This window comes from Myotis davidii, unplaced genomic scaffold (assembly GCF_000327345.1).
Source record: "Myotis davidii unplaced genomic scaffold, ASM32734v1 scaffold78, whole genome shotgun sequence".
NCBI lineage: Eukaryota > Metazoa > Chordata > Mammalia > Chiroptera > Vespertilionidae > Myotis > Myotis davidii.
In genome coordinates, this window is record NW_006290305.1 from 879180 (window position 1) to 887385 (window position 8206).

Below are 8206 nucleotides of genomic sequence, written 5' to 3' on the forward strand. Positions count from 1 at the left end.
GAAGGTGGCCCCCTCCGCCGCCTCCGCTATGCGGATCAACCAATCAGCGCTGCCGAGGCCTGGCGGAGGCGGGACCGCGACCGTGAGGCCTGGAATTCGGGGCCTCACACCTCGCACTGGACCCCAGGTCGCCTGTCCAGCCCCGGTGATGGAGGTGAGCGCCAGAGCCACCCAGTCACCCATCCCCTGGAAACAGTACCTGCGCACCCAGGAGGCAGGCAGTGATCGCCGGCACCAAATGAGATTGCTCAGAAAACTGGGAGTGACCACCAACGCTGTCACCCTGGAGTGTTGCCAATTGTGCATCACGAGATTGCACTGCAGCTCCAAGAGGAGTGGGGTTAGGAAAGGCTTCTCGGAGGCATCTGAGCAGGGAGCCATGAAAGTCCTGGTGAGGGAAAGACAGACAAAGGCCGTGGGCCAAGAGGGAGCGGAGAACCCACCTGGATCCAGGCTTGTGCACATTCTTACTTCCGATTGGCTCGGAGTCCTTTGGTCAACCTCTTCGCACCTCTGGGCCCCAGTCGCCTCATTTTTTAAAGCGGGCTTTGAGTTATTAGGGCAATAGTTCTCTTTTTTTCACACTTATAAGAAAGTTTATTTAGAAAGTCACAGAAATAGAAGTGATCCGTGAAAGAAAGGGGCTCAGGAAACAAGTTACAGTGGCAAAAGAAGGGCGCTTGGAGCTTAGGAGAGAGACAAGGAAAAGGGCCTGGGGGAAGGAGGCGGGAAAGGCGACGGTGCACTCCATTGAGAGAGTTGCTAGGGCAGTATTTCTCAACTTTTAAGTGTTTTGTCCCTGTGGCAACTAAAGTTCATTCATGTGCTGCGCACCAGGTAGGGAACAAAACAGTCACACCCCCATCCTCATAGTTTAGTGAAGAAGACGGAAAAATCAACACCACACAACTGGTCGCATGATTACAACTGTAGTGAGGTTTGTCAAGAAGGAGGAGCAACGAGACAGTATAGAACAGAGGGTTAGCCTATATAGGAAGTATGTGTCTATCATTTTACTTTTTATCCAATCCCAGAGGTTGTGTGTCTGTCCCCCAACTCCCTCACCCTACACTTGGCTTTCTCCTGCCTCCCTAATCTACACCAATGGGTTTCATGTAACCCACGTACATCCCCTCGTTTCTTGTAAAATATGTTTGTATTGATATTTTAAAGAAAGAGAAAGGGAGAGGGAGAGAGAGTGAAACATGGACCGGCTACCTCCTGCACACCCCTTACTGGGGAGGAGCTTGCAACCCAGGCCTGCCCTGACCAGGAATGGAACCTGACAGGCTCAGGGAAGGCCTGCATGGCAGCCTTGCAAACTCAAAGACCTAAAGTAATCACAAAGGATGGTCTGAAATTAAAACTTTTTAACTGAAAGCAGTTTATGATGGGTAGTCATGTCCTAGGCTGGCATCTTCCTCTTTACCTTAACTGAGCTGTCTTTTTCCTTTTTCTGGACCCCTCAAAGCACAGGCACCACTCTGCAGAGGCCACAAATCCCCTCATTGTTATTAATTGTTGACTGTTAACTATCCTGTACCCACCTATTTAAAAGATACACACTCCTTATCATTTTACTTTTCTTCCAATCCCAGGGTTTCCCTGCTTTGCTTTCTCTCACCTCCCTAATCTATCAACAGTGGGTTTCATGTAGCCCACTGCATCTGCTCTTTTGATTGTAATGTATAAAATATGTTACAAATGGCAAAACTACCATTCTCTGGAGCATTTTCTCAATCCATTGAGATTTGGCTTCCCAGCAATTGTAGACAGTTTGGCTCAAATAAACTCATAAAAATTCTCTACAGGTTTGAATGTTTCCTACATTGACAGGAGAAATAGGAATTGGGGTAGAGGGTGATAGAGTGGAAATGGTTCTTAAAGGAAAGAACACGAATAAAAGGTAGCTCAGTATGATAGTACTTGCCATACTGAATTTAGGTGGTCATTTCATGATTAGAATGAGGCAGAAGATAAGGTTAAAAAGAGAGATGACTTGCCCTAGCTGGTTTGGCTCAGTGGCCTGAAGACTGAAGGGTCCTGGGTTTGATTCCGGTCAAGAGCACATGCCAGGGTTTCAGGCTTGATCCCCAGTGTGGGGCATGCAGGAGGCAGCCGATTGATCTCTATCAACATTGATGTTTCTATCCCCCTCTTTCTTCCTCTCTGAAATCAATAAAAGTGTATTTTAAAAAATACTACTGACCAATAAGATATTTAAAAAAAAGAGATGACTTACTAGTTAAATATTTTACTGAATTTTTTGGTGAATTCATACAAAGTAGTAGGCCCTTATATTATAAATGAAGCAGTGAAACACAAAGGAAAAGTGACATGTCTAAGAATGTAATGAAAAGCAATAAGTAAAATTAGAAATTTTAGGTAAAGATATTCTTATTTAATTTATAGAACTACATCATTTCATTTAGCCTGTGTTCAATTTAAACTCCACAGCCCCTTTTGTTCAATAGACATTGTGGGTTCTAGAAAGACAGGTGAAGACCAGATAGTAAAGGATCTTGAAGGTCATGATGAGCAGTTTAGACTTTATTCTCTAGAAATTCATTTCTTATATAAGAATCCTGGCATGGTTAGGGCTATCTGTAGACAGACAATTCTGAGAGCAATAGGGAGTAAGGACTAGAAATAGAAGAAAGAGAAAAATGGCCAGTGAAGAGATTGCTGCAGGAGTCCCAGTAGCAGATGTTAGAAGTCTGACTAGGGGCTAGCACAGCAGATTTGAGAAGACACCCCAGAGACAGGTCTAATATGTTTCAGAGAATGACTGAATTGAGTCCTGTTGACTGTGGGTTTTTGTGCTATTCTCTATGCAAATACAAATTAGGCAAGACCTAGTTTATAACAGTTTACACAAAAAAAAGCCCACAAATCGGCAATGACTATAGAGTATAAAGCAATTTTGGACTTAAAAAGAGGACAGTGCCCAGAACAAGGAAGTTAATGGTCCTGCTATTCTGAACTGTTTGATCTTTGTCAACATTATGCTTTTACAGTAATCTTTTTTTTTTTCTCCCCGTTTGATTGTTTAATTAAGGACCAAGTAACAGGAGGAATCCACGTTGAAACCGGTTTGGCTCAGTGGATAGAGCGTCGGTCTGCGGACTGAAAGGTCCCTGGTTCGATTCCGGTCAAGGGCATGTATCTGGGTTGCAGGCACATCCCCAGTAGGAGATGTGCAGGAGGCATCTGATCGATGTCTCTCTCTCATCGATGTTTCTAACTCTCTCTCTCCTTTCCTCTCGGTAAAAAATCAATAAAATATTTTTTAAAAAAAACAGGAGGAATCCAGGAAGATATCATTAAAAACCAATTGTGAAAGCTGGGAGTATCTGACTTGATAAAGAGAACACTAGGATGCATCAAACCCATCACCTCTCTCCTTCTTTCCTCTGTTGCAATGAAGGAAGCACCTCTTCTTTATCACAGGCCAGTTTCCTCATTTTGCGCTCATCATTGCATTGTTTGTCTCCTTTCAAGGACTTCCATTTAAAAGTATCTCTTTTCTGACAGTGTCTGTCTCTCTCTTTTGGGCTGCTCTCATTAGGTATAAACATGATCTGGAATCTCTCATCTTAAAAAAATGCAGGGGGAGATGAGATCATGCTGCTGATACACTGAGTCCACGTGCCTACTTTCCCCTCCAGCTCTTGACCTTCCAGCTCTTGACCCTAGAAATTATAGAAATCTACATTTATATATACTTCAGTCCAAAATTGCACTGGAAAACAAGATGGGATCAATTGGTGGATCTAAAATGATGAGGAGTCACTTGAAAGGAAAAAAAAAAAGCAAATGAGATTAAATTGATGGAGAACCCACAGTCAAAATGCATGCCATTCTAAATTGGTCTGAGGTTAAAAATTAAATCACAATATAAATTTTAGTATATTTAGAAATGAATGACAACATGAGACTATTGCATATCCAAATCCATGGGATGCAGCCAACAATTCACAGAGATATTTTATAGCCAAAAATAATTTTTTAGAGAAAAAAGATTAAAAGTAAGTGAACTAAGCATTCAGTTTAAGAAGCTTTAAAACACATACACATCAATGAATTTCTATTGCTGTTAAAATAACAATAAACCTGGTAGAACCAATTAATAGAAGCCTGTTATTTGAAAAGGTGAACAAAGAAATAAAACCTTTAGTATCAAGATAAAAAAGAGAAGATGTAAAAAAACACCATTAGGAATGAAAATGGGAACAAAACTACAAATAAGATTTTTAAATCATAAGCTAAATTTGACATAATTTATTAATAAAATTCAAAATCTAATTGAAATGAATACTTTTAAAGAAAACAAAATACTGAAATTTATTAAAGTAGTAGGGCACCTTCACACTATCTGGGAGCAGATAATGCAGTGAGATGGTGCCGCGTTAGCCCACCTGCTGTATCTGGGGTAACAGGCAGGGACTGCATGTGTCCTTTGAGGCACTGGTGCGAGAGGCAGGATCCCAGGGCAGCAACTGTGATCCTCAGGGGTCAATGGGGGAAAAGGGGACCCAATAACAATGGGACTACTACAGACAGCAGAAAATCTACCCTTAAAAAGACATAAGGCCCATTTGAAATGAGTATATTCTACAAACCTTGAACATGACTCTTCCAGAAAAAAGTTAGAAAGCCCCCCAATTTACTTTATGAGGCTATTATAACCCTGATACAAAAAACAACCACCACAAAGCAAAACAAACAGAAAAAAAACTAAGAATAATATAAATAGAAAAAACCCTAAGTCAGTCTTAACGGACACAGATGCAACTTTTATAGAGAAAATATGAGCAAGTTGATTACAGCCATATGTTAAAAATATTGATATATCCTGATTAAGTAGGGCTCATCCTCGGAATTAAAAAATGGTTCAGTATTAGAAAAAGCCACTAATTTAGTTATCTGCAATAAGAAAGCCAATTTAAAAAAAAAAATTTTAGGAGAGGCTCCCCGCAAAATAGGCATGCAATGAAACTTAGTATTTATTTCTGTTAAAAGGAACAAATAAAAACTTTAGAAGCAAACAAGAAGTAGAAAGAAATTTACTTAATTTAAAAAAAGGATGTTTCCCAGAAACCTACAGTAATCATCATACTAATGAAGAAATATGAAAAGCATTGCCATCTAAGTGAGGGACAAGAAAAGGATAATCATTACTCCTGGCCATGGCCGTAGTGTGTGACAGTGCAGTCTTGGGATCCAAGCAGCTTCGAACCTGGAGACCAGTGACCTCGGGCACCTTCACACTATCTGGGAGCAGATAATGCAGTGAGATGGTGCCGCGTTAGCCCACCTGCTGTATCTGGGGTAACAGGCAGGGACTGCATGTGTCCTTTGAGGCACTGGTGCGAGAGGCAGGATCCCAGGGCAGCAACTGTGATCCTCAGGGGTCAATGGGGGAAAAGGGGACCTTATGTAATACTGTCAACAACAACAAAGATTAAAAAAAAAAAAGTACATGGAGCAGAGCTGAAGCAGCTGGCCTGTAGCCACGGATTGTAACATGAACGAGAAATAAATGCTTGTTGTAGTAATAAAAAGATCTTTTAAACAATTGTGCTTTAAAGTGTTACCAGACGGAACCGAGTTTAATTAGTCAGTAGTTGCCAGCCAAAAGACAACTTCGAGATGATTTTACGAGAAGGAACAAATCTTATTCTGAGCCAGCAATCAAGGACAGACACATCGGGGGTCACTTTCCAAAAACAGTGTGTCCTCAAAGGTTGGATTGTCTTTATTCAGGGAATCATGCATAAACATTAAGGTGAGCTACATCATCTATACATAGTTAGGAAACAGGCCCATAAACACATGGAGTGCTCAAAAATGGCAGAAAATCTCAGCCCCTGGCAGGAGATTTTAGTATTATGATGAGAAAAGTTTGAGGAGGTCACTCGAGGGTCTTCGAAGCCGCTTGAAACTGGCCTTGGGCAGTTTTTGCGAGATCAACTCCTGGTGCTGCAAACCATCCTGGGCTTGTTCCTAAAAAACAGCTCTGGCAACCCTCGATGTCAGGGATGGTACAGGCGGGAAAGGAAGTTTAATCAAGTTTCAGCCTCCCTGCTAAACTCTTAGCAAGTTACAGGATATGATTACAGAAGCCTTATAACATTTAGGATGATTTAAGAGGGTTTATAGGTTAATCTAAGCGAAACTATGAATTCTAAGTAGAAGTTAGTCCATGGTAGACTACCAAGTAGGATGAATATATTACAAACGGACGCTACCAAGAAAGTGAAGGCAATCCACAGAATGGGAAATAATATTTGGAAATTATAAATCTGATAAAGGACTTGTGTCTAGAATATATAAAGAACTCTTAACTCCATAATAAAAAGATGACTGAGCCCTAGCTGGTTTGGCTCAGTGGATAGAGCATCAGCCTGCGGATAAAGGGTCCCAGGTTCAATTCTGGTCAAGGGCACATGCCCAGGTTGTGGGCTCAATCCCCAGTGCGAGGCGTGCAGGAGGCAGCCAATCAAATATTCTCTCTCAACATTGATCAAAGATTCTCTCTCATCATTGATGTTTCTATCTCGCTCTCCCTCTCCCTTCCTCTCTGAAGTCAATAAAAATACATTAAAAAAAAAAATGACTGAATTTTTAAAAATGGGCAAAAATCGGAAGATATTTCTCCAAGAAGATACACAGATTATCAACACCCAAATGAAAAGATACTTAACCTCATTAGCCATCAAGGAAATGCACATCAAGATCACAATGAAAAACCACTTCACATTAAGATGGCTAAAATAAAAAAGAGCCCTAGCCCATATTGCTAAGTGGGTTGTGTCAGCCCACAGACCAAAGCATCGCAGGGTTGATACCTGGTCAAGGACACGTACCTTTTGTTGCAGGTTCCGGCCCTGGCCCCCGTTGGGTGCGTGCGGGTGACAACCAATCAATGTGTCTCACACTGATGCTTCTCCCTCCGTCCCTTTCTCTCTTCGTCTCTCTAAAATAAATAAGTTTAAAATGATATAATATGTAAATTATAGCCCAATAAACCTGATACTAAAGAAAACAAGAATACATATGCGTAACTTTTATGTTATCTTTAACATACTTAACACATATACATAAATAGTATGTGGTATCATTATATTTTAATATTTTATATATTTGATACATCTTTGGCATTTTATTTTTTCACTCAAAATTATCTTCCAGGTTAATCTATTAATAAGCTTTTATTGCATGAATAAAAAACTTAATTGTTCAATCCTAAATACCAAAAAGAAAAGCTTTCCCTTGATCTGTGTACCTTGCCAGCTGTCCTATTTCACTTCAGAACCAAACTTTTCAAGATTTTTACATATACAATTTCTACTTTTTAACTTCCCGTTTATTCTACTCACACTGCATTGAAACTGCTCATCAGTCACCACCAACCTCCACAGTACCACAAATACCATGTTTTACCTTGAGATGCACATTTAAAATAATTTTCCAACATCTCTAGAATGGGATGGCTTATGGCTGATGACATCTAATCATTCTAAATGTTAGCATTTTTGTCTTAGTTGCACATAAAATAATGGTGATTCTTATACTAGGTGGCATCTTATATTCAGTGAAACATAGTACAATGGACAGGTTTGTTATTTTCTGATCTTTCAGCTACATTGGCCCAAACTGACCTCAAATCTCCTTGAATTTTTTTCTTCTGGCTTCCATAAACACCCTCTCCCCTAGTTTTCCTCCCACCTTCTGCCCATTCCTAAGGGTCCTTTGCTGGTTCAAATGGTGGACACTCAAGTTTCCTTCGGCAATCATTTCTCTCTGTGACAGCTGTCAGTGGATTACAGCTCATGCCCAAACTTCTTCTCAGCAATCCAAACTCAAATCTGTCTTTAAAGTTCACATTTCTACTTTAATATCTGAAAGGCTTATCTAGCCAACATGTCTAAAATGAAACTACTGGTTATCCCTATTAAACCTCAATCTGTTTCTCAAGCTAGAAACTGGTCATCATCCATGGTTTCTTCTTTTCTCCCACTGCTCATTCATCACTAAATCTTGTCTAATCTACCTGCAGAATATACCTAAAGCAGTGATGGCGAACCTATGACACGCGTGTCAGAGGTGACACGCGAACTCACTCTTTTGGTTGATTTTTCTTGGTTATATGGCATTTAAATATATAAAATAAATATCAAAAATATATACAACCTTCAAGAGC